The sequence below is a fragment of the Artemia sp. Qi Xiang Cuo genome, chromosome 16 (assembly GCF_049724085.1).
Source record: "Artemia sp. Qi Xiang Cuo chromosome 16, ASM4972408v1, whole genome shotgun sequence".
NCBI lineage: Eukaryota > Metazoa > Arthropoda > Branchiopoda > Anostraca > Artemiidae > Artemia > Artemia sp. Qi Xiang Cuo.
The window spans coordinates 38,912,813-38,934,725 of NC_142809.1; the positions used below are offsets into that span (position 1 = coordinate 38,912,813).

General features: G+C 34.7%; 1 protein-coding gene across 3 annotated transcripts in view; it reads left to right on the forward strand.

The window, feature by feature from the left end:
- Positions 1-5,267: 5,267 nt before the first annotated feature.
- LOC148942885 (uncharacterized) overlaps positions 5,268-21,913 on the forward strand; it is a 50,356-nt gene continuing 33,710 nt past the window's right edge. Inside the window, exon 1 of one of the 3 annotated variants that reach the window (XM_089102126.1) lies at positions 5,268-5,398. The gene's annotated coding sequence lies outside the window, so the exon portion shown is untranslated. Of the gene's footprint in view, positions 5,399-21,565; positions 21,583-21,913 lie in introns of those variants that run through there. The other 2 variants (XM_089102127.1, XM_089102129.1) reach the window with 2 other exon arrangements.

The window sequence follows — 21,913 nt, forward strand, 5'->3', positions numbered from 1 at the left end:
ATTTAGTGATGATTTTAATTATGCAAACTCAACGAAAGGAGCATTGCTTACTCGACTAATAATAATAATAATTTCGAATCAGCTACTTATAAGTGTGTGTATTTACTCAAGGGGCTAACTATTGTAGAAAAAAAGAGTGTGGAGGAGGGGGGTGAAAAAAAAATTATAAGACATTTGCCATTTCACATATGAAAATAGATCACGAACGGCGAATTGGCGCCAACCTAGGGGTTAGATACCCCTTTTTACATTTTATGGTATAGCTTTCAGCAATTCTTCTTTTCACTCTTAATAATTTAAAATCAGCTAGTCGCATGTATAAAGTCAAAGGGATTATTATAGAAAAAGAGGGATGGAGGGGGACTGTTTAATTGTTGATGGGGAAAGATAAAAACTTCTTTTTCTTACAATGATTTATTTAGTCCAGGTTTACTGCTACCACCACCACCACACCCGCCACCACCATACCCTTCAAGCAACAGAAAAAAATAAGAAGTAATGGAAAAAAAACCTACACATTACCATCTGATGGTATGGGGTACATCACCATTAAGCGGGGATGAAGAGGTATATGAAGAGGGGAGTTTTGTTGAGAGTTATGACCAGCAGGTGCAATCATTTTAGTTAGATCCCTATTTTGGATTTTCATTCTAAATGTTGTTCACCATCTGAATAAAACCATTACCATTATACACCGTTCTTTTGTTCTAACTTAAGCTGTAAGAGTAAGGCTTCTAGAATAAGGTTAATAGAATAAGGCTTCATTTCCCTGACTAAACCATTTTATTCAACTCTAGAAAAACTTCTTCATTTGACAAGGCTTTTCTGTTGTCCTTATGAAAGACATATCTCATGTAACTTTGTTTCTTTTAATTGTTCAGGTGGTGAGACAAAAACTTCTTGTTCTTCCAACGATTTATTTAGTCCAGGTTTTAGTCAATATAATACTAGGAAAGAAATTAAGTTTTGAGGGTGTGAAAAATTGGCATAGTCTTTTTACTTTATGAAACAATGGATATTTCACATAGAAAATAAACCCTGTTTCTTATAAATTAATGAATTAGTACCACCATCAAGTCAAGAAGCACCTATTTGTAGTGAACCTGCGTCAATCATTGCACCGCCAGTGGAGTTTAGGGATGAGAATACTCTAGTTGTTGATGATATGGAGTGGCATAGGGGGTTTTTAAATGAGTGTTTTGGGGACATGGCCAGCCTAGATGACTTAACTTGTGACATAGATATGGTGTTGTACCTGGAATGGACAAATAGATTTATGAATGTGTATTTAGGAGAAGGTAGTACAAGTACATCTAAACCGGGTCCACGTAAAGAAAATCTGTAACAAGACAATACAGGCTGGTTTGATCAGTTATCTCCAAATACCCTGGAAGCCATCCTTCGAGAATTAGGTGATTTCACACCAGTCCCAACTAATGCAATTGAACAGACTGGAGGTGGTGCTATTGACGATTCTATGCCCCCCACCATTGAGTTTAATGATACAATACCCACACAGGCATTTACACTTCCAGATTTTTTTCTTTCTAACTCTGCCTTGCACCATACAAAAATCTAATACGCCAAATTCGGTGACCCCTTTAACTCTATAGTGTCAGGGGATATAAAAACACATCCCCTGGATATTACCCATTTATATTTTAACAATATTTGAGCCCTTCTTGAAGAACAGATGGGGGTGTGGGGGGGGAGGGACAGTTTAAAAGCATCAATAGCACTAAAACAAAAATTTTGATGAAAATGCGAGCGAGGTCTATTCGAAATACTTGCATACAGAGATGTTAACAATTCACCCGCATTTATCTAATTATGAGTAGGTTTTTTAGATCGGGTTGATTCCTAGATTGAATGACTTTCCTAGATTGAATGACTTTCTAGTGGAAACAATACTTTCAAGCGTTTAATATTGATTTCAGCGCCCTACGAATAAAATGTTCTAAATATGTATGTGAAATTGTTTATTAATAAAAATAATGTATATACATGATAAAAACAACTTTTCTACTCTTTAGATTCCATCTTCTACTATGTATAGGTACCTGTCCAGAACAACTAATGTAGGTAGATTATTTGAATTCACAGTATACTGATCCTGATGTGCTGCAATGTCAGGGTCACATTTTCTACAGTAGACCGTAACTTCACTCTTATCATATCTCTTTTTATAATCAATGATACTATTCTCATTCATTTTGTAGAATTTGTATGTTTCAATTTGCTTATTTGAAGCAATGTCACAAACAGTGTCCTCAAGTGGTGAATCACAATCCGTTACAGCCAAATAAAAATTAGTGGGTTTATAATCATTGTAGCCATTGTTTTCACAACGATGACGTAGAAACCAAATTCTTTTGTTGTTCCAACAGTTGAATCGCTGACCTGGCTCCTCCTCCCAGAACAATCTAAAGCCACGACGATACCAATCTCTTAGCAATAAACTAAAATAACGCTTAGGATTCTTTCCAATCATACCAGGATATGTATTCTCCCACTAATTGCATTTATCGTAGTGGCAATTAGAGCATAGGTGCCCTCTAGGATGAGTTTCGCACCCCTTCAAGACAGGAATTACAACATTTAATTTGTACAGCATATCCTCTATGCAATTTACACAAGTTGCATCATATGCACTTTTCATCATACTCATCAATCATTGTACAATTCTCACATGATGAGCAGCTGCCCAGTGTATACATGCATAGTGGACATGTGTGGAACATTTTTTCATGTATTGACACTCTCACCACCAAAATCAAACTGAGTTACCATCAACAAATTGAGTGGGATAGAGAGAGAAAGGAGTAAATCATCCTTGAACAGTACCTTTCTCATGAAAAAAGTCCTAAATTTCTAAGTTAGTGTTTAAAAGCATATCCACAATACCATTTTGTCCTGTTGTGATTAATATGTCAATAATTTGTGTAAATTTGCACAATTTGATTAATATGTCAAAGCTTCATGCAATAGTCTAATGATGGAGAATCAGTTTTCTTTATATCGACTAGCATTCCTTGAGGAAATATCTTCCTTTGAATGGATCCAGAAAATCATCATCTAGAATCTAACGTTTTTCTATAAACGCAAGATTTCCCATGAGTCGCTGTATCTCAAATCTATCTATTATTTAGAGTCCTAACACTCTCACAACCAACTTCAGACTAACCTGGATTCTTTTTTTTCTACTCTAAAAAATATACGCTAGCCTACTATAGAAAGAAAAATATTTTTGATTTAGAAACAATTTTATTGAGCATAATTACAATAATAATAATCACTGATCCAATTTATTTTCCTCAATATATTTCACTAGTGCATCCAAAGCTGCCTGAAGTCTATTTAGATGCGCAATGTTCAGTTTCACTGCAAAGCATAATTGCTCATGCATTTTAAATTTACTCCATGGTATCACATATCTAGCATACACATCGTCCCAATCAAGGCTTGTTCAACTTCTTCGTGTTATTTTCACAGCCACGTTTGGTACTTTCGTCCATGTATCATTGCTGCTACCTACCCAATATAATAACCCATAACTCCTAAAAATAGAGTCAGATCAAAACAAAAAGAACACCTTTACTTTTTGCATTGTACAAGGCATTCTGTACAAAGTACATTGTACATTCTGCCTTGTACAAAGTACAAGGCATTTCTGCCTTGTCCAAAGTACAAGGCATTTCTGCCTTGTCCAAAACCCCTATATAGGAAACTTTCTGTCATTTGGCTTTAACTTTGAGTGGCAGCTACTACAGCGGTCTGCCCAAACGGCATTTTTTTCTTCTTTTCCAAAGATAGCTTGGCACTGGAAAGTTGTAGAGAGTTGTTCAATGGCTCATTTCAAAGGAAATTACTAAATCTAGTGCTATGAGTAATTTAATTTTTTCTTATTTTAAATCAAATGAATTTTTCCACTAAAAACTGCATTTTTATGGCCAATCTTGATGAATGACGTCATAATCAGAGGTAGTAACAATATATGAAGTAATAAGTGAATGCACTATTTATACCCGCTTATATTTCCACAAGACAATATAAGACATACATATTGGATCGATGTAGTTCATTTTTATTATTATAGAAAGAGGTTTAACAGCAAGGGAAATATATTGGCTTGAAAATCAAGAAAAGTGGCAGCTACTACAGCATTCTGCCCGTACGGCATTTTTTTTCTTCTTTTCCACGGATAGCTTGGCACTGGAACGTTGTAGAGAGTGGTTCAATGGCTCCTTTAAGAGGAAATCATTAGATCTAGTGCTATTTGTAATTGTTTTTGTTTTTAATCATATCAATTTTTCGACTAAAAAGTGCATTTTTATGGCCAATCTTGATGAATGACGTCATAATCGTAGGTAGTAACCATATATGAAGTAATAAGTGAATACAATATTTATACGCGCTTATCTTTCGACAAGATAACATAAGACATACATAATTGATCGATATAGTTCATTATAATCTGGTTTGCAGCTAGCAACATAGCAAGAGACGATCACGCCCCATAGTAGAAACTAAAGTAACCCATAACTCCTGAAAATATATTCAGATCAAAACAAGAAGGACACTATTAGAACCACCTTGCCCAAAACCTCTATATAGCAAACTAACCGTCCCTTGGCTTGAATAATAAGTAAAATATATTGGCTTGAAAATCAAGAAAATTGGCTGTAGCCACGATGTTCTCCACATACGACATCTTTTTTTCTTTCCGTTTGATTTTTCTCCTCAGCTAGCTGGGCACTCAAAATTATAGAGAGCTGTAAAATGGCTCATATTAAAGAAAATTGCTACATCTAGTGCCTTTTGTAGTTAAAAATAAAATATTTTTTAAAGTAGAATCAACTTTGTCAAAAAAACTGCATTTTGAGGTATTTTCATACTGCAGTCTTTTCAAAGATGTTTGATTTTTGAAGCAATCGTTATCCAGTTTGCAGCGGTAGCTAGCAACCTAGTAAGAGACGATCATGTCCCATAGTAAAAACTAAAGTAACCCATAACTCCTGAAAATAGATTCACATCAAAACAAGAAGTACACTATTAGAACCGCCTAGTCCGAAACCTCCATATAGCAAACTTACCGTTCCTTGGCTTTAATAACAAAGAAAATATATCAGCTTGAAAATAAAGAAAATTGGCTGTAACCACGATATTCTCCACATACGGCATCTTTTTTTCTTTCCGTTTGATTTTTTCCTCAGCTAGATGGGCACTGGAAAATCATAGAGAGCTGTATAATGGCTCATTTTAAAAGAAATTGCCACATTTAGTTTCTTTTATAATTAACCATGGAGGCAACACTGGCCAGCAGTCACACCGATTTTAAATAAAAATTTCATGCTTTTAAGGATGATATGAATCAATAAACACTACTACCCTGTTTGTTGTTAGTATACTAAAAATTTTAGCATTCAATAGACTCGAGTCTAAGACATACCGAGCCAAATGATATCCTGTGCAATAATTGTATTTGTTGTCTTAGGGCTACAGCACAGTAGTTATGAGGTGGGTACAGCAAAATTGTCAAATCTTTAGTGGGCTACCAGCAGTCTAAGGAAATCGATTTCTTGAGTACTTATATTTAAGTGACTTTAGAAAGTTCAATTCACAGGAATTACCTTGGGTGCCAAATTAAAATTGTGTCTCTTCTTAAGGAAACACAATAAAAGCCTAACAATATCACTCAAATCTGGAATCAATATTTTACAAATGTAATAGGAAGGTTTTTAACAATAGAATCCCCCCCTAGTTGTTCCAAATAACTCCCTATGCTAGGCCTAGGCTATATACAGAACTACACAGAAAAAATATTTTCTGTATAGGCTACTAAGCCTAGGCCTAAACAGAAAATAAGTAGGCTAAATTCACAGTGGGCCTTATAGGCCGAATTTAGTTAAGATGAAAGTGAAAACAGCATTTTATGCCTTTTTTATGCTCTTCCATAATTCAATTTTTGCTTTGGGGGCTAATTGCATCTTGAGCCCTTAAAGGGGCCCTAAAGGTATTTCATTTTTGTAACCACACAAAGAGGTTGTCAACACTAGTTAATTTATTGAGAATTGGTTAAAAACACATCACTAGTGTATAAATAGGTTGTTCAAAAGTAAAATATAACAAAAATACTTATTTATAACAATTCAAACTCATTTATTAGGCAACTCAAATATAAACTGTTTTCCAAATGTTTCATGTTTGTTGAATGCCATCAACAAAAACAGGGCAGAATTTTGCAATTTGAAACTTTGATGTTGCCAATTCAGGGTATATATTTGCACATTAGGGGGTGGGGTTGGTAAATTTCATTAGCCTAATTTGCAGTGGGCCATATAATTTAGCTAGGATAAAAGTGAAAACATCATTTGATGCTTTTTTCTTATGCTATATCATTATTCATATAAAATATCTTTAGGGTTCATTTAAGGGCTCAAGATGCAATTTGACCCAGAAGTAATTATTGCATTATGGAAGAGCATAAAAAAGGCATCAAATGACATTTTCACTTTCATCATAGCTAAATTATAAGAACCACTGCAAATTTACCAGAAAATGCTATAATAGGCCTAATGAAACTCTTCCTTTATAATATGCAGCATGTTTCTGTCAATCATATTTCTTCTGGGCTTTGTATGTCTTGACCAGTGTCTTTGTGCTGTAAAACCTCTTCTTAGCTAATTTACCTACTATAGGCTGACTCCCTGTAATAGCATAATATTTGTAGGCATGAATATATAATGAGTTGGAGGTAATAGGCTTGAGATTTTCTGTGCAAGATTTCAACTCTTGTTGATAGATGAGCATCACCAATTGCTGAAAACCATGTTGTGACCAAGATGGGCCCAGGATTGCACAAAGCCTCCATTCATAGAGGTCCCAGGGGCTTCTTGCTGTCTGGTTCTAAGCCAGCTTAAGCACTTCAATGTAGTCTTGAAAAGATATGTGATCCCTGTCCTGCACTGGTATCCAGGATCATTGCTTTTCCTGAGGCCAAAATAATTTATAATTTAAAGAAAATGAAAATTGGAACTTTGAATGTTATGTCATTAAAAAATTATCATCAAATTGTCATTTTGCCTGACAAATTCAGGTTATTAAAACTGGACTTATTAGTAGTTTCAGAAACTCATATCCCAGGGTAGGAAGCTTGAAATTAGGTGATATAGAATTTGTTTACTCAGGCAGGAAGGATGGGGTACATAGACAGGGAGTAGGGCTTGTAATGAATAAGGAAGCTGCTAAGTTTTGTTTAGGATGGGAAGGTATTAATAATAGAATACTAATGACTCATTTTATGACTAAAAAGTTAAGGGTATCAGTTATAACAGTATATGCCTTTGTAGAACCAACTGATGGATATACTAGTGACTCAGATGAATTTTAATGATAGTTAAAGGAGCAAATAGACAGGGTCCCAGGTAGAAATATGATGTTTTTAATTGGAGATTTTAATGCCCAGATTGGTAGAAATAGGGATAGATGGTATCCTAGCCTAGGTAAGTTTGGTGTAGGAAAAGAAAACAGTAACAGATACAGACTTTGGCAATTTTGTATGTATAACAAACCAATACGGTGTTTGGTCATAAAATGGCTCATAAGTTAACATGGTATTCATGTGATGGTAAGACAGCAAACCTTATTGATTATATTATAGTAAACCAAAGACTGGCAGGATCAATACAAGATACTAGGGTATATAGGAGTGCTGTTATTGATATTAAAAGTAAGGATCACCATCTAGTAATGTTGATGGTTAATTTAAAGCTGAAATTTTGGAAGGATAATTACCTTCTGGGAAGTTATGATTTTGGTAGACTCCAGGACAAGAATTTGAGAGAAACTTTCCAGGAACAGTTGAATACCAAACTTGAGAGTTTAAAAATTGATAACATGGAAGATAGTTGGAATAATTTTGGAAAAATAATTTGTGAAGTTACTTAGGGAAGAAAGCTAGGACTGTATCTAGTAATATTAGTGAAAAAGCTTTATGTTTAATAGAAAGGAGAAAGGACTTGCACAAGAGTTATCTGAGTAATAGATCATATGAAAACAAAAGAAATGTAAAGAGAGTGGAGAAAGCATTAAAATATGAACTAAGGAGGTGTGAATTGGAGGCCATGAATAAAATTGCCAAGGATTGGGAAGGTGCAGCTAGATGGCTTAATAGTAAAATATTGTACTGGCATGTTAATAAATTGAAAGGGAGTAGTCTATCTGGACGTGGCCCAGTTAAAGATGGGAATGGGGCCACAACTAGCAATAAGGAAAGAATTAAAGAAAGATGGGCAGAACATCTTGAGAATTTGCTTTAGGAAGATAGAATTGCAGGAAAAGATATAAACGAAAAAAAAATGGATTCTAATTCCTCGGATGTGAGGGAACATTTGTTTATGAGAAAGAAATAGCAACTGCAGTAAAAGGATTAAAAAATAATAAGTTTCCAGGTGCTGATAGGGTGCAGTAAATGAGTCTCTTAAACATGATGGCTCTGAGGTTCGAAATAAGTTACTGAAGATTATAAATATGATTTTTGATAAAGGGGAAGTACCTAGCAAATATAGGAAAACCTTAATTAAACCACTATATAAGAAAGGTGATAAGAGTGAGTGTGGCAATTATTGAGGCATTAGTCTGGTCTCAGCAGGTAGGAAATTACTAGTAATGTGATACTTTTTAGACTGAGAGATGCTGTAGACAAAGTTTTAAGAGAAGAACAGTGTGGTTTTAGAAAAGGTAAAGGATGTGTCAACCAAATTTTCACTCTTAGGTTAATAATTGAGAAGTGCCTGAGTTGTCTAACACCTTTGGTCCTCAGTTTATAGACTATGAACAAGCATTCAATTATGTTGATAGAAGAGCTTTAGTAAAGGCTTTATCCTTGTATGGTATACCAGACAAATACATTAAAGTCATTAGTGATATGTATGAGGATAACACTGCTGCAGTTAAGGTAGGAAATGAGATTAGCAGCTGGTTTTGTATTAAATCAGGAGTTAAGCAGGGTTGTGTTCTATTCCCTTTTATATGCATTATTTTGATTGACTTTTGTCTTAAGGAGCACAGGAAAGGGAATGGGAGACCACAGAATCAAATGGGGGGGGGGGAGTCTCCTGAACTTAGATTATGCTGATGATTTAAGCATCCTAGATGAAAGTGTAAGCAAAATGAATGAACTCTAAGAGGTTTTGCAAGTTCAGGGTGATAGAAGAGGTTTAAAAATGAATGTTAAGAAGACTAAGTCACTAAGGCTAGGAATAAGTGAAGATGAAAAGGTGACAATGGGTTATGAAAAGATTGATCTGGTGGGCAGCTTCACTTATGTTGGTAGTATTATTAGTAAAGATGGTGGGAGCACTGAAGATGGTAAAAGTAGAATAGTCAAGGCTCAGGGTGTTTTGTCACAGTTAAAAAAAAGTTTGGAAGAATAGAAAGATATGTCTGCAAACCAAGATTAGAATATTAGAAGATACAGTGATGACAGTGGTCAAATATGGCTCTGAAGCATAGGCACTCCAAAAAGTGGATGAAGATTTCCTATATGTTTTCCAGAGAACTTGCTTAAGGATTGCTCTGGGTACCCAGCTGACTGATCATATTTCAAACAATAAGCTGTATCAAAAATGTGGTTCAATACAGCTCTCTAGGGCTTTTAATAAAAGAAAGGTGGAGGTGGCTAGGACATGTTGTGTGGATGAAGGATGAATGATTGCCAAAGATTGTTCTTTTTGGCCAGCCGTTTAGAGCTAAATGGAAAGCAGGTTGTCCTTGTCTGGGGTGGGAGGGCGTCATAAAGAAAGATTTAAAGGAAATGGGAACTTTGTGGGAGGGTAAACTATTTGGACAGTGTGAAGTCAAAAAACAATTCTTACTTCATAATATCAGAATAACTATAGCCAACACATTTTGCATGCAGGCCTGCTATACTTTACCCCCACCCCCCTAATGTGCAAATATATAGCCCAAATTTGTTTCTAAAGTATTATATTTTTATCATACTTAGGTGTATTTTATTAGGACTAACCTAACTTCACTTCTTGAGTGGTCAGGGATATATCATGCAAGTTCTAGGGATTCTAATGTCCTGGTCAGTATAAATAAGATTAGATGGTGTCCTATCCTAGGTAAATTTGGTATAGGAAAAAAAACAGTTTTGTGGGAAGGTTCTGGATCCGAGACCGAAATGGGGCCGGAATCGTTAGTACCACAAAGGGCAAGCTGTTGCTGCCAACAAAATATCACTGTCTCAACAATTGGTCGCAACTTCTGGCGATTTTTTTTAACCTTCGCTTTCCTTGCCATGTCTAGTTGGTGCGCAATATTGTCCTGCCTTTTCTCCGAGACAGAAACGAAATTTTCAGCTTATACAATGCAGTTTCTATGAAACTCTGCTTGTTGGTGAGCTGTGAAGCACTCTATTGCATCCTTCCAGTTCCTGAATGGTTTGGTGACTAGATTCCCCAAGCACTGGTGGCAGCCTTTGCCAGCTGTTTCTGACGAGAACAGAACGCAAAATCTGCAAAAAGCAATGTCCTCAGACAGAGAGTAGGACAACCAACTGAAACGAGCAAGCCAAGTTAACTGAAACTTCAGCTTCCGTTTTTCGGATACTTGAAAAATGTAGGAGATATCTGGAGTCCAAGGGCTCTTCAGGAAACGAAGTTTAGAATTTGTATCAAGACTGGATGATTTGTTGACAAAACAACCAATGTCATTTGCAAACAACGACAGAGACTGGGTTGTTGCAGGTGCGTGTTGCATTGTGGTTGGTCCCAGGGTCCGTGATTCAGAAGCTTCAACGATGGCTCCAGTGCCCTTCAGATCCACAGGTGTAGATGAATGCTCCGCAGACGTCCCGCTAATGCCACTGTCAGAAACATCCCTTGTCTGCTTGGGCGCAAAAAACGACGTAATGTCATACTTCCTCTTCATGTTGAAGATTGCTCTTCTCTTATCCAAGTCCAAAATTGAACTGAACTGAAATACAATCTTGCACTCTTATAACATTTACCTCGAGCCCCCATGGGGTTACCTTATTGTGTAAGCTGATCACAACCTTTTACCCACAAAATTGCAATAGGATTTTTGTATGCCACAAAATGCAAAAGGATAATAGCACATATTAACCCGAATTTACTATGCAAGGTCAGGTAAACATGGGGTTACCTATGGTTACCTAATTGCGTAAGCTGATAAGCACCGTTTACCCACAAAATGCAATAGGATTTAGTGTGGGAGCATATTTTTTTTCTGGTAAGGTTTTGTCAGGTAAGGTTTTGGGGCCTCGAAAAATTTCGAGGCCCCTGAAATTAGAGACAATACTAAAAGGATTGAAAATTAATTAGGCCTCAGGTACTAATAGTTTGGTAAATTAGTTTGTTTTTTTTTCTTTTTAATTTGGTGGTTATGAAGTATAATTACTGAAGATTGTGAATATGATTTCTGAAAAGGGGAAAGTACCTTGCAATTTTAGGAAAACTTTAATTAATCCCTACAGTAAAAAAGATGATAAGAGTCACTTTGGTAATTATAAAAGAATTAGCCTGGGTTTTCTAGGAAACAAATTTCTTAGCATGATGACATTTTTTAGACTTTGAGGTGCTGTAGATAAATTTTGAAGAAAAAACAGTGTGGTTTTAGGAAGAGGTATTGATCAAATATGCACTATTAGATTAATAATCAAAAATTGCCCGAGTGATCAGACCCCTTTAGTCCTTAGTTTTATAGATTATGAGGAAGTATTTGATTCAGCCAATAGAATAGCTTTAGTTAAAGTCTTATCCTTCTGTGGTATACCATATAAATTAATTAAAGTGATTATTGCTATGTACAAGAATAACATTGCTGCAGTTAAGGTTGGGAATGAGGCTACTAACTGATTTCATATTGAATCAATAATTATGTAGGGTGGTATTCTATCCCCATTTATGTGGACTATTTTGATTGACTTTGTCCAAAGGAACACAGCAAAGACTATGGGTTGTATAAAAGATTGTTCAGAGGTTTTGAGAGCTCAGGGCACAAGAATAAGCTTGAAAATTAAGGTTAGGAACACAAGTTGCTTAGAGTGGGAATAAGTAAAGGTGGAGAGCTGATGTTGGGTAAGAAAATCAATTAAGTGGGTGTCTTCACCAATATTGGTTGTATTATCAGTAAGGATGGTGGATGCAGTAAAGATGTTAAAATTAGAATAGCCAAGGTCCTAGTTGTTGTTTTTTCACAATTGAAAAAAAGTGTGGAAGAATAGGGAGATAAGTCTACAAACAAAGAATGGAATATTAAAAGATGCAGTAATGACAGTGATCAAGTATGGTTCTGAAACGTGAGTGTTCCTGAAGATGGAGGAGAAGGATCTTTTTTTAGATATTTTTTCAGAGGAATTGTCAACAGATTCTTTTTGGTACCAATCTGACTGACCATATTTCAAACAATAGGCTATATGAAAAATGTTGTTCTATTCTGCTTTCAATTTCTGTAAAGAAATAAAGGTTGAGATGGGTAAGGCATGTTTTGCAGATGAAAGATTGCCAAAGATGGTCCTTTTTGCTCAACAATCTAGACCCCAACAAAATGCAGGTTTTTCCCAATGTGGGTGGTAGTAGGTTGTAAGGAAGAATTTAAGAGGAATTAGAACTTCTTGGGAAGGTGTAAAGACAGGGTTGCCAACTGGACATATTTTATGTCCAAAGGACATGTTTCTATGTGCCTGGACATAATGACATAATAGGGTAAACAATGGACACATTTTAGACATTTGGGACATAAAGTGGACACATTTTCAAAATTTATGATGTAAAACAAATTACTTTCATAAAAAAATGTCACTCATCACCAAATGAGTGCTAAACTTTTATCTACTTATTTTTTAAGCTCTGTATTTATTTTCCGGGGTTGCTTGATCTTCCCTGAAGCAAACTTTCTGAAAATGCCTTCAAAATTCTTTCACCTATAAATGGTTTTATTAGCCCCGATTTTTACTCCCATGGTCAAGATAAAAGACAAGCTGTCGCCTTTTTCATATAAACTTACTTCTGGCTTCCGAACGTCACACAAAAACCTCAATGAAAAGTTAATAAAATGAAACCTTTTGATTGTTGATGGTCTGAAATCAAAACAAAAGCCAAGTTGTCAAACACCCGGGGTAAATTCCTTCAGTTTGAAAATTTTCATCACAGCAAAGGAGCTGAGAGAAATTTAAGTAAGTAAAAATTTAATGTTAGGTGATATAGCTAGGTGATCAAGTAAATTTTTCGCAAATCATATTATTGACTTACGAATAAAGTAAACATACCACTCGATGCCTTTTTTATGCTCTTCCCAAATAAAATAATAATTTTTGTCTGAAGTGAATTTTACCCCCACCCCTATATATACCAATTCAGGGCATATATTTGCACATTAGCGGGGTTGGGGTAAAGTTTAAACTCACCTCCCATTTGCATCAGAAATAAAATTTACCCCCCCCCCTCACCCCTAATGTGCAAATATATACTCAGAATTGGTATATATAGGGATGGGGTTAAAATTCATATCCGACAAAATGATTATTCTATTTGGAAAGAGCATAAAAATAGGCATCAAGTGGCATGTTTACTTTATTCGTATGTCAATAATATGAACTGCGAAAAGTTTACCGACGGGTCTCCATGTCTGGTTTCCTTATACAGTATATAGCGGTGGATACCACATAATACATAAGTACCTATATGTGAATATAGTAGTAAATATATATAGTATACATATATACTGTATATATTTACTTAGTTTCTAATACTATAAAGTAATATACATATAGTATAAGCCTAAAATTGGGGCTATTGAAGAGGAGATATGTTAATAAGACAGTTTATATTTTTATAATATGCAAAAATTGTAGTTATCAAACTTTGAAATCGATTTCGCTATACTTACCTCCCAGCGCCTCTAATATGCAAACCTATAGATAGACGAATTGTATTATTTCCATATGTTTCCCTGTTTCTTGCTTTTGTCAGCATTTATTTCATTTACGGCTATACTAGTTGAAAAAAGAGTGATGCATGGCAAAATGCATAGAAAACAATTAATTTTTACTATATGTTTGCACATTAAGGAGGGAAAGTATAGTGGAATCACTTTAAAAATTACATATATATATATATATATATATATATATATATATATATATATATATATATATATATATATATATATATATATATATATATATTTGAGGAGGGGACAGCCCTTTTCATATACGGAATAATTTCTGTTCATTTTAAGTTTTAATATCACTCCTTACTTTCAGTTAAAAAAAAACTTGTTTTTTTTATTTAATTTCTGAACGTTTTTGAGTTAATGCAGCTTTGATGTTGGCTCACCATACATGAATAATCATACCAAAATTTGCATATTAATTTTACTTTTTTTGGTAAATGGCTTTTGCGTACTTTTGATCTGACGTAACTTACGAATTAACTTACGTAACCCCTAGTTAATACCTCGCTCTTTACGCCAAAGTTCAAATTTTCTTCCAGTTTTCTAAGAATGGCCCCTTAATCACAAATGCCGTTAATTAGAATAAATAGCTCTGATGAAACTAAAAAGAAATATTTAGCGCAAAGAGCGATGTAATGACTAGGGGGCAAACCCAATCATGTACGTATTAATTTCTGTTTGTTTTAAGTTTTGGTGTTGCTCCTTACTTTTAGTTGAAAAAATTGTTTTTTATTTTATTTCTTATTGCTTTTTTAAATAATGCTTGGAAATCCGGCACCCCCTTCATAGCAATGACCCTTCCTTCATGGAAAGATCCTCCCATGTAAAACCTGACCCCCCCCCCCCCCCAACTACCAGAAAAAATTTGCCCTGAAAACTTCTGTATACCTCCCAATAACCAATATTATATGTAAACATTGGACATAGTTCATAACTTGCAGACCGTCCTCCAGAGACTGTGGGGGTCATCCTCAAAGACATAGTTATTGTATTTTTTGAACATGCTGAACAAAATGGCTATCTAAAAATTATGATTAGGTGACTTTGGGAAAAAAATGAGCGGGGGAAGGGGCTTAGCTGCCCTCCATTTCGTTTGGTCACTGGAAAAGGGCATTACAACTTTCAATTTTCCTTCTGAGCGAGCGAATTAATGAGTTTTCTAGTCTACCCTAAGAAATTGTAAGGATGCCAAGGACAAAAAAAAAAACAATGATGCTTATGGTTTTATGATAACGTTATGTGGCCTGCCACACTATTAAGCAGTTGCTGAAAGACAGTTTATGCTACTTGGTAACATCAAAACAAAATTACGGAATGGCCTTCTAATGCAAACGACTAGTTTTTTAATGCATGTCAAACAACTAATTTGGCGTTCTGGAACGTTGCTGGAATCTTGGATTATACATTTTGAAATGCATAAGAAATACTCCAATTGGCAAATAGCTAGAAAAGGAAGAAATAAGGCTGACTCTCATGCTGAACATAATTTTCGAGATGAATTTTCGCTAGAAGACTAATCTTAAGCTCCCACAAATTATTTTTAGTGTTTACTTGTTTTTATGAGTTTTGTTTTTGTATTAAATAGTTTTTTTTTCGTTTTCAATATATATGATGTTGACTAGCCGCTTTGAAAGATGTTTCCAAAGCGTCTTTTGGTTAATATCCCAATTGATAAGAAAAATAACCTCTAGGTTCTGAGATTTCAAGATGGACATATTTAAGACGAAACATGGACATATTTTGGCTAAAAATGACATAATTTTGGATAGTCAAGGAATATATTTATGGACCAAAAGGTTGGCAACCCTGTGTAAAGACGGGGGCTTTAAATATATTGGGATGAAGAATGCGTGTGTGTAGCTTTGTTGGCATCAGGTGGCTTAGTACTGCAGTGATTTGTTAGTAGGAGTTCTTGCTGTAGTAACTCTAAAAAAAATTAAATACATACTTACACAACTCCTAAAAGCATTTCACTTTAGTCTGTCCCCACTCTTTTCCTACATCTAACAGCAACATCAACAAGGTCAAGCAATGAGAAAATTTGTTTGGAATATATAATTTACCTTAAATTGCAGCTAGAAGCAATCTAAGGATTTCTCCTCGTAGAGCTCCAGAATGATGACTTGAGTTGTTTTCAAAGTTCTTTAGTGACCAGGTAATGTTGTATGATCAGGAGCATCCCAATTGAGTTCACACTCTCTGGAGGACCACTCAGCATCCAACCTTTTTTTAAAAACATCAATGGATTCAGCATTAACTGTTTCATTAGATAGTTTGTTCCAACTATTGACAATTTGTGATTAAAAGAATTGAGTGCAGACTCTAGATATTGTAGACTGCTTGTCAAGTTTCAGGTGATGACCTCTGATTTTTGAGTTGGGACCAACAGTAGGGAATAATGCTGGGAGATATTAGCCCTCATCAACTTACTGGCTACATTGGCATCCCCTCTATTTCTCCTGTAAACAAGTGTAGGAAGATACAGCTTTGATAGTCTTGCTGGGTGGGAAAACTCCTGCATGCCAGATATCACTTTGGTAGCATGTCTCTGCACATCTTTGAGAACTTGTATGTCTATTATAAACTATGGGGAGGTAAGAGGCATTCTAATTTTAAGATTAGGACACACAAGTTCCTTATATAGAAGACTGATGACTTTAAGAGAACGAGTGCAAAGAGTATGCTTAATCAGTCCCACAGTTGAACTAGCACCAGCGGCAGACCTCTTAGCATGAGTGCTGAATTTTAGTTTATTATCAATACTGACAGCAAGATGTTGCTCATTATTTACAAATCATGAGACCAACTATGTTTCAGTTTGTCAAAGTGAATGATATGGCACTTGGCAACATTGAATTCAAAAGGCCAAGCCTCAGCCCATTGACATAGCAGTTAAAGATTATTTTGTAGAATGGGAATTATCTTCACCGAACAAGGCTTGTCCAAGAAGCTTCAGGTCCTCTGCATAAAGAGTTTATTTACTGCTGATAATGGAAGGAGCATAATTGATGAATATATTAAATAGTGTAGGACCCAAAACACTTCCCGGAGGAACTCCACTCAAAACATGCAGAGAGGAAGAAAGAATATGATTGCCAGAGTCATCAAATAACTGTACACATTGAGATTGCAAATAAAGAAATTCAAGGATCCAGAGCAGGGATCTCTTGAAATCCCTTGACTACATAATTTAATGAAATTCTGACTACATAACTGAATTGCAAGTCGCTTGTGATAAACTTTGTCAGAAGCTTTAGAAAAGTCAAGCAGAATCACATCTGTAGGCATCCCCACATGAAGCAACTTAGTGATGTTATCATATGATTCAAGGAGATTGGTATCAACAAATCTTCCTGAATGAAAGCCATATTGTGAACTGTGCAAAACATTATTTTCTTCAAGATGTTTAACTACTGCATAATTGATTATTCTTTTAAGAGCCTTAACAACTGATGCTGTCATGATAATGGGTCAATAATTTTCAGCAAGGTCCTTTCTACCTTTTTAAATATGGGAGTGATATGTGCAGTTTTCCAATCCAGAGGTAGCCTGGAAAGATTTAATGATAACTTAATTTGGGGTATATATTTGCATGTGGGGAGGGGGGGCTAAAGTGAAATGCCTTTAGGAATTATATAAGCAAGTATTGTTGCATTTTTTAAAAGTTGTTTCCAGAATTGTATAATATTTTATTCTGAGGAGGCCAACCACTATATTAATACCAGTTGTGCAGTTGGATATGTCTATCCAACTGCTTTGAATTCTTTCATGTGAGATGATGCTGCTAGCAGGTTAAAAATATAAATATCCATTAATAACGAAATGCAACAAATCAAGTGATGAATAACAACAGTGAAATATAACCTGTTTTTAGGACTATATCTGGGAGCCTTGAGGAGGATGGAGTGTAATGTCAAGGTAGCAACTATTGTATTTGGAAAAAGTATTATTTTGCTGCCTACTGTAATTTTTTATTATGGTGAATGTATGTATGATGCCAAAACACATTACTCAATGCTTTTTTATGCTGTTTCTAAATATAGTAATTGTTTCACTTTCAAGTGCACCCTCTCCCCTCCCCCTGATGGCCCCATATGTAGCCCTAGTTAATATATCTATTTGTTGTTTGACATATGAAGGATCTTAAGCCGAACTGGCCAGCCATGACAAAAACACAACAAAGAGAAAAATCTCAAAAAAAACAAAAAAACGAGACTGTGGCCAGTGAAGAGAAAAGAAAACAACAAATGCAAAACAACGCGGACATTTCGCCTGTATCCAAACAAGGCGTCTTCAGCACGAAAGAAACACAAGAAGAACAGGATAAAAAAAACAAGATAAAACTAAAAACCAATAAAACCACCACCAAGAAAAAAAAAAAAATGTACAATTGGCGCAAACTGATCCACGTAGGGAAAAGATGCTATAATAGAGCTACTTCAGTGAGGACACTAGAGTAACTGAGGAAAAATAAAAAAACCGTAAATTACTTTAATTACTCTGTTGCGAAATAATCCTTTTGTTAGCCATTACTGAAGAAAATCGTTTTGGTCTAGCAGGTAAAATAGTACCTTGGTGATTATCTAAAATCTCAACTCCCTTATTGACTGTTGATTCACTCATTAGAAGGTTATCATAAATTGGGTCATTATTTAAATTACCTGTGTCCTTATTTATTGAAAGGTTAGCAAATATATGTTTTTTAATTTCTTTGGCTTCCCTCACCCATTGAGTGTAACCCTTATCATTTGAAATAGCTAAGGCTTCATCAAATTTTACAAAATGATCTGGTTGAAACCAAATATGCTCTGCTAAAGCTGAAACGAAAGTTTCTGGAGGCTTACATAATTTTAGGGTTTTTTTCTATTGAATTTCGGTGTTCAATAGACCTTTCAACAAATTGTTGGTGAGTCCTACCAACAAGAACTTCCCACAAGAACACGGAATTTTATACACCCCACTTACTAAATTTCCCCGAGTTAAATCCTCACCAGAATTATAGAAACTACCCATTGGCCTCAACGATTGGAAACAAGTATCAATACCAAATTTACGTAAAACCCGTGAAAGTTTCTCACCCAATCCAGGTACATATAGTAATGAAATGAAAATTTTTGACACAACTAAATGTAAAGACTAAGAAACCCTAACTACCATACTACTATGTTTAACCCTTCTATTTTCAATTATTTGATCAATGAAATTAATTGCATAGCTATTAAAAAGCCAAATATCCATCAAATATAACATTTTCGACTCCAACAAGTCCTGGGAACGCATGCTAAGAGATCGATTCAATGATGAAATTACAACCCCCCTTTTTACTGACCTTGTGTTTAAAGAATAAAAATTTAAATTACTCTCGTTTTATGTAGGTATTATTTAACTTGAGACAAGTAAATGGAGATCCCTTATAATTAATTAAATATCCAGAAAAGGTAATTTATTATTATCCTCAATCTCAACTGTAAATTTAATATTATTATCAAAACTATTTAAATGCTTACAAAATAGGTCTAAGGAGTCCAATCCATGTTTCCAAACGCACACCACGTCCTCCATGAACCTACCCCAGAAGCAAGAGGAGATTCTAAAACTGTTTATAGCGGAGGTTTCAATGACATCTATGAATAGATTTGCCAATAAAGGAGAAAGAGAAGCCCCCATAGGTAACCCAAAAATTTCTCTATAAAACTCCCCTCGAAAACCAAAATAAAAGAAAATTCATTTACTAGAATAATTAGTCTCATAATGACTTCAATATCCAAACTGGCTAAAGTCACATCTTGTATTAAATCAAAGTGTTTTTCTAATTTACTTTTTAAAATGTCCTCGCACCTTTTTAAATCATAAGTTGAATGCATAGACACAACATTTAAACTGAAAAGAATTAAACTATCCTTCAGCATGAAATTTTACAATCTAATAGTAAGATCAGTCTAATTTTTTAAATATGATCTTTGTGTTCCCAAAAGAGGACGCAATGCCACTGACAGCCATCTTTCTAATTTCAAAACAAGTGCCGGAAAAGTTGACACAATGGGGCTGAGTCGGACTCCAGTCTTTTGAATATTGAATAGACAATAGATCTTGGATGCAGAACACCCCCAAGGATAAAATTTTTTATAGAACTGGGGGTTAATGTGGCAATTGTTTTTCATTGACTCCAATTCCCTTCTTGTTGATTTTACATATTTATCTGTATGATCAAAGTCAATTTATTTGTATGTAATAGTGTATGAAATAATGGATTTCATATGATTATTATAGTCTTCAGATTTCCTAATTACGATTGTGTTTCCTTTATCGGCTCTGGTGATAGTAAGGAATTTATCCTTTTCAAAATCAGAAAGTCTTTTAATGTCATTTTTTTGTGAAATGTCTTTACCAATTAAGCTCATATTAAATGTGTTTAGTTTTCTTAGGATCTTGGATCTAAGTTCTTGAGGAGTATTAGCCTTATCTATAGAAGACATTATTTTTGACTCCACCTTTAAAATTATTTCTGAATAGTGGATTGTTGATAGGAAACAGAACTTAGAACTCTTCTACAAAACGGATTTCTGTTGACTATTAAGAGGGCTAGAAGACAAATTCTTAGTTGCTGGACCCAGACAATGACGAGGATAAAAAACATCTAAATCTTGGAACTTCTCAAACAAAAGTTTATTAAACTTGTCAATCAAACGAACCTTCGACAAATGAAAATCATGGCGAAAAGATCTAATGGCCATTTCTTTAATTCGCATAAAAATGTCAGATGGAAGGTTATTTCTTAAAAGGGTTTCAACAGAATTTAAGTCCTTATACTGTTGAAAACGCCTCTGTTTTTGTTGTTAAATTACGTGGTTTAAACCCATTAGGATTAATTTGTTTTTTTAATTTTGTTTCATTTTGAATGCCAAAATAGGTATACATTTTAAAAGATTTTGGAATCACTGATTCCTTCTTGCAATCTTATAAGAAAATTTATTGATTTGACAAATTAGCATGTATTTTAACCAAAAAAAAAAAATAATTGATAGAAGCGGCTAATTGTTGCCCGTACAATTGACGAATTAAATATCTTAAGCCGAACTGGCCAGCCATTACAAAAAAAAAAAAAAACAAAGAGAAAAATCTAAAAAAAAAAAAAAAACGAGACTGTGGCCAGTGGAGAGAAAAGAAAACACAAATTTAAAACAACGCGGATATTTCGCATGTATCCAGAAAAGGCTTCTTCAACACGAAGAAACACAACGACAACAGGATAAAAAAAAAACCAAGATAAAACTAAAAAGAAATAAAAACACCACCAAAAAAAAAATGCACAATTGGCGCAAACTGATCCACGTAGGGAAAATATGCTATTTTAGAGTTACTTCAGTGAGGACACCAGAGTAACTGAGGTAAAATAAAAAAACTGTAAATTACTTTAATTATTCTGTTGCGAAATAATCCTTTTGTTAGCTATTACTGAAGCAAATCGTTTTGGTCTAGCAGGTAAAGTCCCCTGGTGATTTTAACATTTTAAAAAGTAAATTAGAAAAACACTTTGATTTAATACAAGATGTAACTTTAGCCAGTTTGGATACTGAAGTCATTGTGAGACTAATTATTCTAGTAAATGAATTTTCTTTTTATTTTGGTGTTCGATGGGTTTCATAGACACATTTTGGGTTACCTATGGGGACTTCTCTTTCTGTTTTATTGATAAATCTTTTCATAGATGCCATTGAAACCTCTAGTAAACATATATTTGTAGTCTCCCTTTGCTTCTGGGGTGGGATCATGGATGAGTTGGAGTGCTTTTGGAAATATGAATTGGTCTCCTTAGACCTATTTTGTAAAAATTTAAATGGTTTTTATAATAATATTAAATTTATAGTTAAATTTGAAGAAAATAATAAATTAGCTTTTCGGGATATTTTATTAATCAAAAGGGAACTCCATT